The sequence below is a fragment of the Homalodisca vitripennis genome, chromosome 1 (assembly GCF_021130785.1).
Source record: "Homalodisca vitripennis isolate AUS2020 chromosome 1, UT_GWSS_2.1, whole genome shotgun sequence".
Classification (NCBI taxonomy): domain Eukaryota; kingdom Metazoa; phylum Arthropoda; class Insecta; order Hemiptera; family Cicadellidae; genus Homalodisca; species Homalodisca vitripennis.
In genome coordinates, this window is record NC_060207.1 from 36,439,122 (window position 1) to 36,455,376 (window position 16,255).

The 16,255-nt window shown below is 34.0% G+C and overlaps 1 protein-coding gene across 2 annotated transcripts in view; it reads left to right on the forward strand.

Annotated features, from left to right (window-relative positions):
• Nucleotides 1–16,255, forward strand: part of LOC124359824 (GTP-binding protein Di-Ras2) — a 66,881-nt gene that overhangs the window by 12,013 nt on the left and 38,613 nt on the right. Inside the window, exon 1 of one of the 2 annotated variants that reach the window (XM_046812890.1) lies at nucleotides 4,243–4,373. The exons of the other annotated variant lie outside the window; for it this stretch is intronic. The gene's annotated coding sequence lies outside the window, so the exon portion shown is untranslated. Of the gene's footprint in view, nucleotides 1–4,242; nucleotides 4,374–16,255 lie in introns of those variants that run through there. 2 annotated transcript variants of the gene reach the window in all.

Genomic DNA, 16,255 nt, shown 5'->3' on the forward strand with positions numbered 1-16,255 from the left:
TTTTAGTTATTAACGAAAGTAAGCTTTTATGCAATTGTATTTGATTGAAATGAAATTCTTTGATAGTCTTTATTTAATTACCTTATTCAGTATACTCATCATAATCATTCATAACTTTTTCTCGATGAAGTTTCAATATGTTCTGGCTAGGATTTCGTTTGTGAATACTGATTCTTTATCTAGCCCTGTAATTCTCTCTTGGCCGTGTGTTGGCTTTTCATCTCTATTTTTTATTAGATAGAGCCTTCCCACGCTTTCCTATGTTTTGCCCGTGTATGAGCACTTCTGGTTCAAGTGAATTATATTTCCATTATAGATTTTATCTTATTGCCACGATCAAGAAAATATGTCAAAAGTGTTTGTTTATAGCCATTGTACATGTACTTTATTATAAAGTAGTCTAACATTCATGCTTTGAGTTCACCGGAAATTTATTTTAAAGACTTCTTGGACTTACGCTTTGATGTTTCACGCATAAATTACTAATTTATTCAAGATTAGTTTAACAGAAATAAAAGTATATTTCTTATCTAGCTGTATATCGAGCTAAAAGTGCTAAGATTTTCCTATGTGACAGTACATGCAATAAGTGCCCTAGGACTCAAACCTGTTCATCACAGTAAAATATTTTCGTGATTTTAATTCTCTTCTTTACTACCTAACCTATATACCTCTTCCCACAAACTGTTCGAACCAAATTCCTTGTTGACGATTTAAGCCAGTACGCTCTCCCTAACTCGAACGAACTCTCCATTGTAGATTTTAACTTTACAATGAGAGTTTTCCACATCTCATGGAACTCTTTTATCATATTTTCCGAACACGAGGCTTTTTAGATTCAAACACTGTGTACAAATGAATGGTTGGGTTCATCATCTCCATAGACTTTGTAAATTCTCGTCCCAGAATATCTCGTCATCAAGAGCAACTCTCTTCTTTATTTTAGCCTTTCTGTTGTAATTGTGATTGTGACTTTTCGGTGACAAAAAACGTTTGTAGAACAACTTTGTTTGCCCAACAGAAGAGACGCGGGAGGAATAGCAGTCCCTAATATTTTCGGGCAACTTCAGTGAAATCGTTCTTTAAGTGCATTTTTCAGCCGGTATTTCTTTAAACTATAAAACGATTTTAACTGGATACGTGCTATTCAATTTACACTGTCAATTGTCCATAAACATACAATTTTTTATATTTCCTTTCGGATAGTTTTCTTTAATAGATTTCAACCAAATAATTTTAATGTGTTTGTTATAAAACACAGCTCTAACTCCCTTGTAATAAAACAGTAAACGAAATTGACATTTCATCGCTGTAAGGAAGGATGTTTATTTTTCTAATATCAGCACCTTAATAAGTCATACAGTTTGTGGGATAATATTTTACTCCATGTAGATAACTGAACGAACTACAAATTCTACGAAACGGCGTAATTTATAATATTGTTTCCACACAAGATCATGTTAAACAGAATCAGTTTCCTAGAACAGTATAATAAATGGAACATATAGGTTTGTTAACTTTTCAGATATCTGGAATAAAAAAAGAATAAAAATAATGTCTTTCTTAACGAAGATATTTCTTTGAAACATAGTTGAAATGATCCAGCTCAGATGTGTAGAAGAAGAGGTTTGATTAATGCTTCCTTGGGGCTCCGTGAGGCGTAATGACGTCATTCAACGTCTGCTAGACTTGAATCGTTCCAGGGAATTTGTCTTCGTTAAGCAATTACCCAAGAGACTCCAGTAAATCATGCAGGAAGGGCTTGCCCAACACCTTTTAGCAATTTTCATATATATGAATAAAATGTGATAAATTTTCTGTTAGTATAAGAATTGTTATATTATATAATTTTATACAGAATTTTAAATGTTTTGGCTCAATTTGGACAGGCATATCAAGATACAAAGACTTTTATCAGTTTCTACTTACAGAGAAAAATAAAATTATTTTGTATTAAAATTTATAAAAGTATTTTGTAACTTATTTGAGTTATAGGCTACTTTGTTATAGGTTTTAAATATTTTCCCAAACCTCCGAGCTGGCAGCCCAAAAGTCAAAATTATTGTGTTGTGGAAGTAGTGAATTTACCTAGAACTTTCCTCGCCTGAAACTTTCCTGTATACAAAGGTCCAGTACGCAGTCAAGTAAGAGGATTGGGTGGATAGGAGTGGATAGTTGATCCTTTGTAACATGTAACTAATTGACTCTACCGAAATAAGCATTTAGAGGGGCCAAGTAAGTCAGCTGTAACAAGGACTTGCTGGAATACTCGCCATTTGTAAAATGTCCAATGATTGATGTTGCCCAACCTGATATTACATTGACAAATGAGTTAAAATGATACATACTTATTACTTACTACTAGTGACAGAACCTAGAAGAATACTAGCGAACTCTATTGACTGACCCCAGCCTGTTACTAACCTCTGAGAGATGTCTAGTTAGGACTGTTTTGTATGGTGAGAACAGAAGTGATACCAGCAAAAGTTTGCAACCGTTCAATCTTCAAAAAAACCACAACTCTGTTATTTATGGACATAGAATAAAAATATAAAGTGTTCTGGAATCATCATAATATTTCCTAAAAGTTTTACAGTTAACAATTGTTGTGTATTTTAAACTGTTTTAGAGATATTTATTACATGTACATGCCATAAGAATTTTCTATATTAACTGGCGATGGGATTGCTGAAAGAATTTCAAACTTTGTAAAATATTACTATTATATATAACTGTTGTGATTAAGTTCGTTGGCCAGCTTGGTACGTCATTTCGTTCAATTATGGCAGTCGATTAAACTTAAAAAAACACAGTTTTGTTGCTTATCAATCTGGAAAAAAAACGTGTTCTGGAATGCTCATAACATTTCCTAAACTCGTTGTCATAAACAATTTGTTTTGTGTCTCGGACATTTTTAAGATATTGAGTACACGTAAATACATAAAAATAAATCAATAATATTTTAGTTATCACAAAATCTACGTACTTCGTCCTTCTGAGCTGGAAGGAGTGTTTTGAAACCAATCATTACAAAATCGCTATTGATTGGACATTGCTAGGTTTATATCTGAGAAATGTTTAATATTAATCTGGTTATAATAATCATTTTCTGGATATGGATCAGTTTTAAACAAAGCCCTACTCGGAACTCTTTTTAATTGTAATTTATTGATCAAGACTCGTCCAGCAACCACTAATCCTCTCCTAAACCCTATTCATCTCGTCCCTCTTTTTATACAGATTAGTAACTAAAGGAGTAATGTTGATCACCAATTTGTTGAATTATTTCGCCTGAAAATAAATTAACGTCAAGTTACAATTTCAATAGAAAGTCACAGTATATGAGCAAGAAGCCTCAGTTTTGCGACTGTGCTTCAGTTGCTATTGACCTCCATTAATATTATACGTCTGAAAGCATGTCAAATTAATAACATGATAATTATTAATAATTAAGTGTTTAATAATTAATTAGTTAACGTCCACAGGAATGTGACGATAAAGATCTTGAACATTGTCGCTCAACCAGTTTAATTTGATTTCAAAAGTTATATGGATCACAATAATCTTAAAATATCCCCCAGAGAAGTTTTGATACGTTTCCACTGCTTGCTACGATTAATACATAACATGCATTGTTACAAATACAGTATTAAAAAAACAAAATGTCTTCTCTCTCAGTTAGATTGAACAAACAGGCGAGATAAACATATATAATGGATTACTCATATTAGAGTATAATATAATATACTGCCGTTAGTGAAAATAACTTTTGTATTGAATTGAGGTTAGCTGTTACCGATTCGTTAGAAAATTAACCGTTTATATTATGGAATTTGAAGACTGATATATTTATATTGCAGGCCAAGCCAACCCAATTCTCTAAATATTTAGCTCAAGTAGCCTTTAAAATAATATATTTATGTTTGTTATCAAAATAATAAGCTTCTCTTATCGTAGAGTTATTATGCTTGTAGCATTGTAAAGCTTTTCACAAAACCAAATGACACACTTAGCTTCATTGTTATTTTAATGTTAAAACATTATTTATTAACGGTCCTAATCATTGATATAAGTGATTTAAAAATTAAAATATTTCTTTAAGATAAATATTACAACACGTGCCAAAGGTGCAATTAACTTCTGTCTGAGAGTAAATACAGCATAATTAATTATATACCGCCCTGGCCGGACCGTGTGACCGGGAGCTATACAAAGTTGTGGGTGCTGAGCTACCCACGCTACACCTACAGAGGAGTGAGGAGGGTAGGACTGTGCGTGGAGGGTGGCATCACTGCACGCAAGGCACACTCAGTCATGGCCGGTCATAGCTGCTGTCTCATACACACTTTCGGCTCGGATATCCCTTGAACGAGGTAAATAGTTTACATACATAACTTGTAACTTAGTGTACGGCTCCAGCCAGTATGGTGTAATGCGAACATATGGCAGACTGTCCGCCATTGATCGGTTTGGAAGCGTTCGATACGACAGTTGTCGTTTGGAGTTTACTGTGACCTGACTGTACAGTGTACAGTATTCTGATCGGGCTGAATCTACACAAGTTACAATTCCTAGGGGACGTTTTAGTTTACAGACGTAACCGACAATATCAACACCTTAATAAATATCAACACGTCACTCAAAATGTATTATAGTACAATGACAACTATGCATGTTACAGTACAGTACCAACACATAAGCGGTAATTATTTATATTGCTTGAAATATGTGTGCAGCTGGTCTAACCAAGAGCAATTCATAACAAACACCAACGAGAAATAACAAAATATGTGTGACTTATAGAAATCACCAAGTGAATAAATTGTAAGAATTTACAATTAGGAAGTGGCCTAAATAAAAACTATGTATGTTCACTTCATTATAATCAGTAGTTGTAGGTTCATTATAAAAAGTTTCATTTTTGGTTTCATGTAATGGTCTAATTTTGGTTGTGTGGCTATAGAAATACCGTATTGTTTTCTATACAGAGTAACAGTTAAAATAAGATTAACATAATTCTAACGGTTAACATATTGTAATTGTCCTTGTAAGGAAATTCTATTCTAAGAGTGTACTATCGTGCTTTATTTTTTATTATTACAAGCAATAGTTACAAAAGATTAATAACAGAGATCAGTTTTAATGTAGGTCGTATTTTTTTAACAACTCATTAATTATAAGAAGTGTGTTTATTTCTTGTTGATGGTTGTTGTTTTTCTTTCTATAAACCAATTTTATTAACAACGGTTAATCCATCTTGAGTAATATGGACAAGATTAATCTGTCGTTAAGTTGAACGTTTCTATTACTTAAAACACACATATAAATGAAACACGTTTTAGTATTGTTCAATAAAGACCATAAATAACGTTAACTTGTTTTGTTTTAACGTTATGTATTTTTTTGAGATCTTTTATTAACGAGTGTTGATTTTGATTTAGTTACGTTGTTGCACGAAATTGTATATGTTTTTTAAATAATAAGACTACAGTTTACTTTTTTTGTTAAAGAAACTGGTTTTAATACAATATTTTATCAACTTTTACAGTTTGCATTCATTTACAAATATAATCTCTTCCCTTATAAAAATATCCTCAAAGTTAGTATTTAACATATCTTTTGTAGAAATTTTTCATTTTTCAAACTATTAAAAATCATTATTTGACGCTTTTTGCTGAAAGATCAAAACTACAAGTTCATCCAAGCTCTGTTTAGAGATTTTGGATATTCCATGAACATTACCGCCTAGACTACAGCTACAGCCATATGGTAAATTCTCGAATTCTAACTGTAAAGTAAGCATTATAAATGTTACCGTATATTAATTAATACGCTTACACGATATATGAAGAAACTCTTTTTAATAGACGAACTGACATTTTTGTTGAGCACAAAGGTTTAAACATTTTCCCTTAAGGGCTAATGGAGTTAAGAGTTAAATTCTCATTTAGTGTACATTTTAACATGATACATTATTGTGTTTGATTCATAGCCGTTTCCTTGTTTGAACTTTGTTTGGTAAACCCAATTTTTTAAACCTACTTGAGTGAAGACCAAATGTATACTATGTTTATTACATACAAAGCTGATTTAATATACATGTTTTTTGTATTCTCAAAGGAGAAATTTAACATTATAGTTTAACAAAAGATAAATTTAAACTGTTTATTTTCGTTCTATATATCTATGTTCTCGTAAGTACACATTAAGTAGCACACGGGGCATTTGCATATTAGTTTGCCCTGATATTAATAAATACAAATTTAATAAATATCATAAGTATTATTGTTGCTGGTACGAATTTACTAACGAATCTACTGGTAAAACGGAGAATCATTATTTATTTCACCTGTGTTTATGGTTAATTTCAAGTAATAGCTCCACTACAATATCTATTATTTCCCTTATTTATACATGCTTTAACAGATCCATATGGAGTTATATTCACTATACGCTTAAATATTAGTTCAACGGCCAATATTAAAACAAAAGCCCAGGCGCTGATCTCCGAGCCACGGCTTTGTTGTGTAATCTTGTGGAGTCAATGTGGGGAAAACCTTTTGATAACACTTCTGTGAACCGTTCCACGTAACCTATTTTTCTGTTACAGGGTTTAAAAGTTTATACGAAATATTTCCGCGTTTCAATACTTAACACTTATATGTTATCAGTACGTTATATTTAATTTAACACGCAGTTGAAATAAAAATCTAGTAGATAAAATGTTTTACGAGGATAGTTTCATTAAATGACGTTATCTTAGTTAGCCTCTTTGAGTTATCTTTATCTTATCAGGTCATAATGAGCACCTTTGTTCGCCTGTATCCGTTGACCAAGGGTGTCTTATACTTTTACTTGCTAAATTCGTCAAAACCAATTTACTAGATTTTGCAATAATTAAAATGTGTTTAAAATCTCCAAAAATACCAATTACATTAAGTCAGTGAATGTATCTGTTTCAATTTCTTATACAAGGCCTTCAAAATTTATTTGAGAACTTTTTTTTTAGAAAATAATTCGTTTTTCAATAAGAAATTAAATTTACCATTAGGTGTACTTGACTGAGGACGAGATATCCCTACATAGGTCACTGTAAAAACATCCATTGCAGAAGCTGACACCAACTCTTTGTAGGAATCCTGAAAGTTCACGAACTAGGTTTCCAGACCCAGAACGATATAGATTTTTCTCATTCAGATTAATATACTTCGATGACCAATTTAACATTCAATTATTTAATGATATTTGGTAAAAATGTTTTAATTTTTGCTGAAGAGCCAAGCATTTAATGTTATTTTTTTAGTTAATCATAAATATATATCATCTTTTTAATTTCAGTTAGTTAAACATTTTGAGAGGTTAAACTTTTCATTTATTTATATCAAAGGCTCTTTCAAAACCACAAACTACGAAACTGGATTTACGTTTCAATAATTTGAAAATTAATTTAAATGGCCAAAAGATGCTGTTTACATTGTTACATTTACATTGTATCAACTTGAAATGGTTGAAATATTTAAATAAAGCTAATTATTATTGTATACATTTATTTAACTATAATGAACTTCGAACACTGTTTTACTACGATTAATCCAAAGTTTCTAGAAATGTCGTTAAAATCCTTAGTTGTTCCAAGCAATACCACAAGTTATCGGCTCAGAAGAAAAGATCTATGAAGAAGTTCCAGAGACAAATTTATAATACAGTTCCAGGTAAAGAGTTTCTTTTAAGCAAGCCTTTGTTATCTCCTCAGAGTCAATACCATCTCAGAATTCGAAGATAATATTGAATGTATATCCATATAATTAATTGAGAACACGTTAAACTAAGAAGAACTGTTATCAGTTCGACTGAATACAAATGGAGAAGTCCAAGAAGATTGCCCCAGACAGTTCTAGAAGATAGGTCCATCCACATAATTAAACATTCAGTACACAAGTCCCCTAGAAGTGTTGCTGATGTACCAGGAAGTCAGTAGAACGAGGCCGTATGTGTCATACAGGATACTATAAACCTCAGACCACAATGATGAAGCAGAATGACGAACTCAACGTCCTACAAACGACAGTGTGGTGGACACTGAGGTATAATTGGAACGTTTATACCACATCTGGACCGCGTTTCACTTAAACCCGAAGTTGCTGCTGTTCGTGATGCAATGTGTCCACTCCTACCCACACATTCACTTTGTAGGCTATGTGTCACGCTCTCATTCTCAAACTGTTGACTGCCAACAACATACCTGTTGACATGTTCCTACTTGTCAAATGTATATTCATCTTTGATCTAATATCTTCCATTAGGCTCTTTCTCATTGGCTTGTATTAGGCTTCAATAAGTAGCAATACGAAATGCAAGCAGTATCTTCTGGTTCGAGTTTATAGGATGTGTTATGAATGCTCCTTCAATTTAAACTTGTATTCATCATGCTTATTTATATATTTAAAAATATATATTTTCGTTATATACATGTCTGCCGGTTGGCTGACTGATCGTTTAGCGAATGAAGCCTTTCTTGACATTTATTGGTGACAAAATCTGACTTCTCTCTGTCTTTACGCATAAAAGTTGTTGAATAGATTGACATTAACCGTTGACGTTTAGTGTGAAACTACCTTTACTACCATTAAATTATCACTATTGAAAATGGTTTACAGCGATCCAGTGGAAGTACTAATTTTTATCCTTTAAGGAAGTGGCCTAGTTGGTCTTACTGGTAATCAACGAGGAAAACACAAAATAAAAAAAATAGTAAACAGACTCTACAGACTCTGTGCAAGTTCAGTATATCATATGGCATGTTCAGTATTTAAAATTACATTTAATGAAGTTACTTTACTGAGTTGGTTGGATTCTTGCAAATCTTGAATATTTTAGCTTAATCTACAATGTTATTTCACACAGTAAAGTAGACGGCTCACTGAAATTATTGATAAATAATAGGATATACGGATTAAGGATATCATGTATGGTAGTTGGAAAGTTTGTATTAACTCGCTTTCGTGTCTGTCTGTATGTTTGGTTTGAATATTTTATCGACTTTAATCTAACGAAGTCTAACTTAGGCCGCTTTGGATGCCAATTCGAAAAAAAATAACTAAAAAGAAAACCAAAAGTCTCAAACAGATTAGGTATTTGTAAAAAACCATTGCGAAGTCACTGTATGGTTTTAAGAAGTTCGTCTAGCATTAACCAATAATAAAAAAAAAACAAATTAAAAAAGGACCCATTCCTGACCCCTTACTTCTTATTGTCGCCATCTTGGTTCTGCCGTGACGATCGCCATTTGCTATTGGCCTCGTGTTATTCGTAGATGGTAGGTTGACGAATGCAGTCGTAGTGTGACCTGTATTCCGTAATCCAGTTTTAATAATTGGTGTTGACACACAACATGGTGGTTGTGATTCCTGACTTAGGCGAGTCACAACGCTCTGGTTTGATTTGTTTATTTTAACCTAATTTGTAATTATGTGTTAGGTTAATTATTTACCTGAAGAATATATCAGATTGCAGATCTCCAAACGTAGTGTTACTGATTTTTCGTTTCACTGAACGATGGCAAATGCCCGGAAAATCCTGTTTCCTTCACAATTCTTCCATTGTCAAAAATAAACTTCAAACAGAGAATAACGAAGTTAGTTCCTAGTTTCCTTGAATCTTGAAATTAGAAGCATGTCCGGTTCTGAAACCGGACAACAAAGCAGAATCTAGATCATGAAAGTACATTTGACTTTGTGTGTGCCGACCTACACGCACTATAACTTTCGCATCAGTAAAACGTACAGGGCTGAAATGTTGTGTGAAACCTCTACTACCTCTATATCGAAATAAACATTTCTAACATCGGTCAATTTGGAGTTGCTCTCCGGACCAGGATGCTGTCCAATGTGAGATGAGCGCTAGGCCTCCCACTCTGACCCGCAACCTGACGTCGATTTAATCTTTTTATATTACTGTTAAACTAAAGAATTACCTGGCTGCTCTACTTGATTATTCTACACTTTCACTATCCTCTAATTTTACTCATGTAAAAAAATTAGAGTGAGTGAATTAATTTCTTTTGAGAGTATTTTTCACTACCAATATCACGAAATCTAGGTTGCGGTCTTAGACATTGCAAATTGACTGTTGACTCCCGGTCTAATACCTTAAGCTGTCTCTGTCTCTCGGTCCAATAGCTTAAGCTGTCTCTGGCATTGTCACTGTCTCCCGGCCCAATAGCTTAAGCTGCCTCAAGCATTGTCACTGTCTCCCGGCCCAACAGCTTAGGCTGTCTCTGGCATTGTCATTGTCTCCCGGCCCAATAGCTTAAACTGTCTCTGGCATTGTCACTGTCTCCCGGCCCAATAGCTTAAGCTGTCTTTGGCATTGTCACTGTATCCCGGCCCAATAGCTTAAACTGTCTCGTGCATTGTCACTGTCTCCCGGCCCAATAGCTTAAGCTGTCTCTGGCATTGTCACTGTCTCCCGGCCCAATAGCTTAAGCTGTGTCTCGTGCATTGTCACTGTCTCCCGGCCCAATAGCTTAAACTGTCTCTGGCATTGTCATTGTCTCCCGGCCCAATAGCTTAAACCGTCTCTGGCGTTGTCGCTGTCTCCCGGCCCAATAGCTTAAGCTGTCTCTGGCATTGTCACTGTCTCCCGGCCCAATAGCTTAACTGTCTCTGGCATTGTCATTGTCTCCCGGCCCAATAGCTTAAACTGTCTCTGGCATTGTCGCTGTCTCCCGGCCCAATAGCTTAAGCTGTGTCTCTGGCATTGTCACTGTCTCCCGGCCCAATAGCTTAACTGTCTCTGGCGTTGTCACTGTTTCCCGGGACATGCTTCTGCGTCTTCATCAACAATACTTCCTATCATGGAAACAGCTTCTCATTTCTAAATCTATAACAGCTTGTATAGAAGAAACTTTATGCCTGGACTGTATTATAAAATTGTGTCCATATCTAAACTTCGTAGATCTTACTTACTGAGCCAATAACTTGTGGATTTCTTGGAAAAATTAACAATTTTAAAGACTTTTCTAAACTTTAAATTTATCGCGTTCAAACAGTGGGCTGTGTATAATAATAAGCAATGTATATAATAATAATTATATTCATTAAAATATTTCAACCATTTAAAACTTATGTAACGTAACAACAAAAAGTAATCTTTAGGCAACTTTAAATTATTGAAAAGTAGATCGAGGTTCGTTGCTTCGTGTACTGAAAGAACTTTTGATCAGAATATATTAAACATTCGATTTCTCAAAATTTTTAGTCGACAAATCACCAGTTAGAAATCAACTCAAACCAAAAAGATCTTATATTCTTATGTTTAATGTTCAAAGACTTGAAAATCTCGGTTCTCCATAAAAAAATTGAAATACAATTAATACGAAAATAGCATTTCATTTTAAATTCGCAGCTATGTTATTGGCATATATACATTTACGCATGAGTAATATACTGGACTCATGAACCTTGTATTGAAATCAGAGTGTTAGGTACAAAATGTTGTAACTGTAAAATAACCAATTAATTATTTTAAATATCCAAAGTATATTTACGTTCAACAACAATTTCCAACTGTCTTAAGCTCTGTCATTAAGTAAAAAGTGATAATACGAGAGACATATCACTCCTAAGTAAATACTCAGTTAATTTAGTAATACAGGGTAACATGATCCTTCCACCCATATTTAACAGAAACATGAACTAGCTAGCATATTATTTGTTTAAACTGTCTACTATACCAATTGTTTAAAATATATAGTATATCAATAACCCGTACCAGCGCCATGTTGTCATACGGACACAGTAATGTTGTACGCGCAGTACTTACACAGCACATGGTCGTCAGAGTATATTAATCTGGGTTTTGACGGGTTAAACGAGTGAGTATAACAATAACCCGCAACAGCGCCATGTAGCCATGCGGACACAGTTGTACGCGCAGTACTTACACAGCACATGGTCGTCAGAGTATATTAATCTGGGTTTTGACGGGTTAAACGAGTGAGTATATCAATAACCCGTAACAGCGCCATGTTGCCATGCGGACACAGTTGTACGCGCAGTACTTACACAGCACATGGTCGTCAGAGTATATTAATCTGGGTTTTGACGGGTTAAACGAGTGAGTATAACAATAACCCGCAACAGCGCCATGTAGCCATGCGGACACAGTTGTACGCGCAGTACTTACACAGCACATGGTCGTCAGAGTATATTAATCTGGGCTGTGCCGGGTTAAACGAGTGAGTATAAAAATAACCCGCAACAGCGCCATGTAGCCATGCGGACACAGTTGTACGCGCAGTACTTACACAGCACATGGTCGTCAGAGTATATTAATCTGGGTTTTGACGGGTTAAACGAGTGAGTATAACAATAACCCGCAACAGCGCCATGTAGCCATGCGGACACAGTTGTACGCGCAGTACTTACACAGCACATGGTCGTCAGAGTATATTAATCTGGGTTTTGACGGGTTAAACGAGTGAGTATATCAATAACCCGTAACAGCGCCATGTTGCCATACGGACACAGTTGTACGCGCAGTACTTACACAGCACATGGTCGTCAGAGTATATTAATCTGGGTTTTGACGGGTTAAACGAGTGAGTATAACAATAACCCGCAACAGCGCCATGTAGCCATGCGGACACAGTTGTACGCGCAGTACTTACACAGCACATGGGTGTCAGAGTATATTAATCTGGGCTGTGCCGGGTTAAACGAGTGAGTATATCAATAACCCGTAACAGCGCCATGTTGCCATGCGGACACAGTTGTACGCGCAGTACTTACACAGCACATGGTCGTCAGAGTATATTAATCTGGGTTTTGACGGGTTAAACGAGTGAGTATATCAATAACCCGTAACAGCGCCATGTAGCCATAATGTATTGCACAGTTGAATTGCGAAATTTTATTTTTCAACAAGATTAAATTTCTATTACAATTATTTAATAACGTCTTATAATTAATGTCGATGATTATTATTTAAGGTATTTTAATTTTAATTTCCCTTGTGTCACTATTTTCCATTTTCAATATATGTAATACACAATGTACGTTGGTTGAATGAGATATTTCACATTTTGTACGAGGTATGCGATTTGTAGTAAGTCTGTAAGACATATTTTTGCGTAGGTTTTTGTAATTAAATCATGCCGAAATATCTTCAAATCCTGGTTGGATAATTTATTTGAATTCAACTATCGTATATTGCAGCGATTTGTATATTAAATCTTGTATATTATCTAACTAATTAAGAAGCAAACTAAAATTACTTCAGCGGATACACAAAATAAATATCCATTAAAACAAATGTTTTACATGTGATAAACTTAAAGTAGCGCAAGTATAGCCTGAAGGTACGTTATATTTGAGTTCCAGAAAATGCAAACATCTGACTGCTAAAAAAGTAATTGTTGATAAATATAGGACGGGATTGCAAAGCAATGACAGAAATTATTTGTATGCTCGTATTCCGCTGTAGGAACGAAGCTTTCATATTAAAACTGCTAAGCTTCTCGGATTGACGAGACACATGCTGTGTGAGGAAGCACGGAAGCAGACAGCAATATCGTCTCTTTCCGCACAGGGCCGTGCAATAACGTTGCAGTCCCCCCCTCCCCCCTTGACAACCCTGCCGTTGCTCCCTCACACTCGCTTCTCACGGGAACATGGTCGCTCGTGTTACAATCACATCATTCCATCATGAGGCATTATTGTCAGTAAGGTATGATGTTATTGCTAGAATAGGCATGTCGAGAAATATCGTTCTACAGTGTTGCTCCAAAATTTGGATCGAATCACTAACCGGGTAACTAAGTGTTTATCGTTCGCTTGCAACCAGATTGCTGGCAAAAGTCTTTGGAATGATGAGAAATATAACTTTAAGGAATTGCATCCTTTTCCAATCTCAAACGTAAAGGCCCTAAAAGGATTTTCCGCGTTTTTGTAGTGTTTTAACACTTTTTTCTTACTGACTATATTATGTATAATCTATGTTACACCAAATTTTTTTTATCGTTTTATAGATTCCACTATGTGTACAGTTTTATTATTTTTTTTGCGTGATAAGTTTAAGACCAGGGAATAATTGTTAAATTAGGTATATAAGTAACAGAAATTTGGGTCGCTTTAAATTCGGTTTTAACAGGACAAAACTGATATCAAAATAACAATGTTTACAAACAAATATAGTGCGTATATTTAAATAAGATAAAAAATTTGAAAATTTACTTGTGTTACTTAAATATCGGTGAATTTGCGCATAAGAAAAAATGGCCACGCTACTGGAAATTTGGTTGATTCTAATTGCTAATAATATTAATTGTACATATATCGTTAAAAAATAAAGAATTGATTGATTTATTTATTTTTAATTTGAAACACATAAAAGGCGAAGCCCTCACGCACACAAGACTATTTCTCCGAATTCCTAATATCTCAGAAAGTTTAAATGCGACATACGTATGTCTCAAGACATATAGAAAAACAAAAGAATTGTTATGAAAATCAAATATACATAAGGTTTTAAATGGATTTGCAACCCTAGAAGAATATTTTGTTTTAATATTCTCGATGTCCTAGAAAGATAAAATTTCACTCACGTGTCTTGTTTTCTTAACAAACAAATAAATTACTTTGAATGAAGATGACCCTCGTAGAAAGGTGGAAACAAGGATGCAACCTCTAGAATAATTATATTTTTGTATTTCCAAATTCCCGAAGTACTAGAGAGATGGAGATGAAATTTGGCACACACGTGCCTCACGGCTTAAGTATAAAATAAAACCATTGTAGTGATGATCAAACATATGCCATACTTTAGTTTTTCAAATTCCAAATGGCTTGTCAAGGTGAAATTTTACAGATCTGAACAGACTGCCAGTACCGAAACTACTTTAGAAAGGAAGTAGATTATTGTGAATGAACAAGATGCTTTTGTGGGCTACTAAAACCAAGTATGTATGTGTATATATTTATCGTGGCAACAAGGTAAACTCTACTATGGAATGTGAAATATAATTTATTATAAGCAGAAATGCATCATCACGCGCTAAACCTAAAATATGAGCCATTTTTTTTAACGTTATAACCTCTTAACAAGAAACAATAAAATATTATGTACCTTAAATATGCCTGCTTCCGAGTAAACGTTATCTTAAGCCTCTTCATGTTACATTGTAACTAATTTCATTATAAAAACTATGGCCTCAGCCTTTTGGATTTCTTCTCAATTTCCTATATACTGTGTAACAATCAGAAATTTTCTTTACTACAAAAAGAATCTGCAAAATACAGAAATGCAAGTCATTCAAATATAAAAAGCAAAGAAATTGTAAATCTTTTAGTATGTAAAATTGAGTAATCAAAATTTAGAAAACAAAACACAAACTGAACAAAAACGTTCACAGAAATCAAAACGAATTCCTGTGATATCAAGAATTTCTAATAAAAACTTACAACTAAAAGAACAGGAAAATTACACAAAAACAGAAATTTCACAACAGCATACTTGCCACAATAGCCAAGCTAATGCAATTAGACCCGTTTCACAGTTTTGTTGATTTTAAAACTTACAGATTGATTTCTCGCGTATATTATTTTTACATTTAAAAAATGTACGTCGTTTTGAAAAATAGTAATAAAATTACCTATTAATAATTGAGTAATCTTTTGGAAGGAAGTAGTTGAAGGGCTAAATATACAAATTATAATCAGTATGGCAAGCGAGAAATTGTTTTTCAATTATTGATATTTATTATTAATTATTAATAATTACAATTTAGAAAATCTGTTCTGCAATTTTCATACCGATTAAAAATAGTCAATGATCAAACATTGTTACGTCTATCCCACAAATAAGGAAAAGAATTTAGCGTTTTCCTAGTAATATTTTTTTGTAGATAGCAATTATCTTGATCAGTCAATAAAAATTTTTTTAGCTGAAGTAAACAGAGTTCTGGTCTGATGTTTCATCGTGTAACCTATTGAAAATAGAATGAATCTGCAATTTCCCGGAGAGAACATGGGACGGGGATGATTTGTTAACGGGCGAAATAGACCTTGCAAATTGGTTTATACAAATATCCGTTCCATTTCATCAGCGCGAATCTCTCTTTCACTGCAACATTCATAGACATTTACGAGTATATCTGGCAATAACCTGCTTCAAAACGGAAAAGGTTTTACAATTTGTATCTGTTTCTATTTTTAACTTTTGTTATGTATGTCCATCGATTCTTTTACGAAACTAT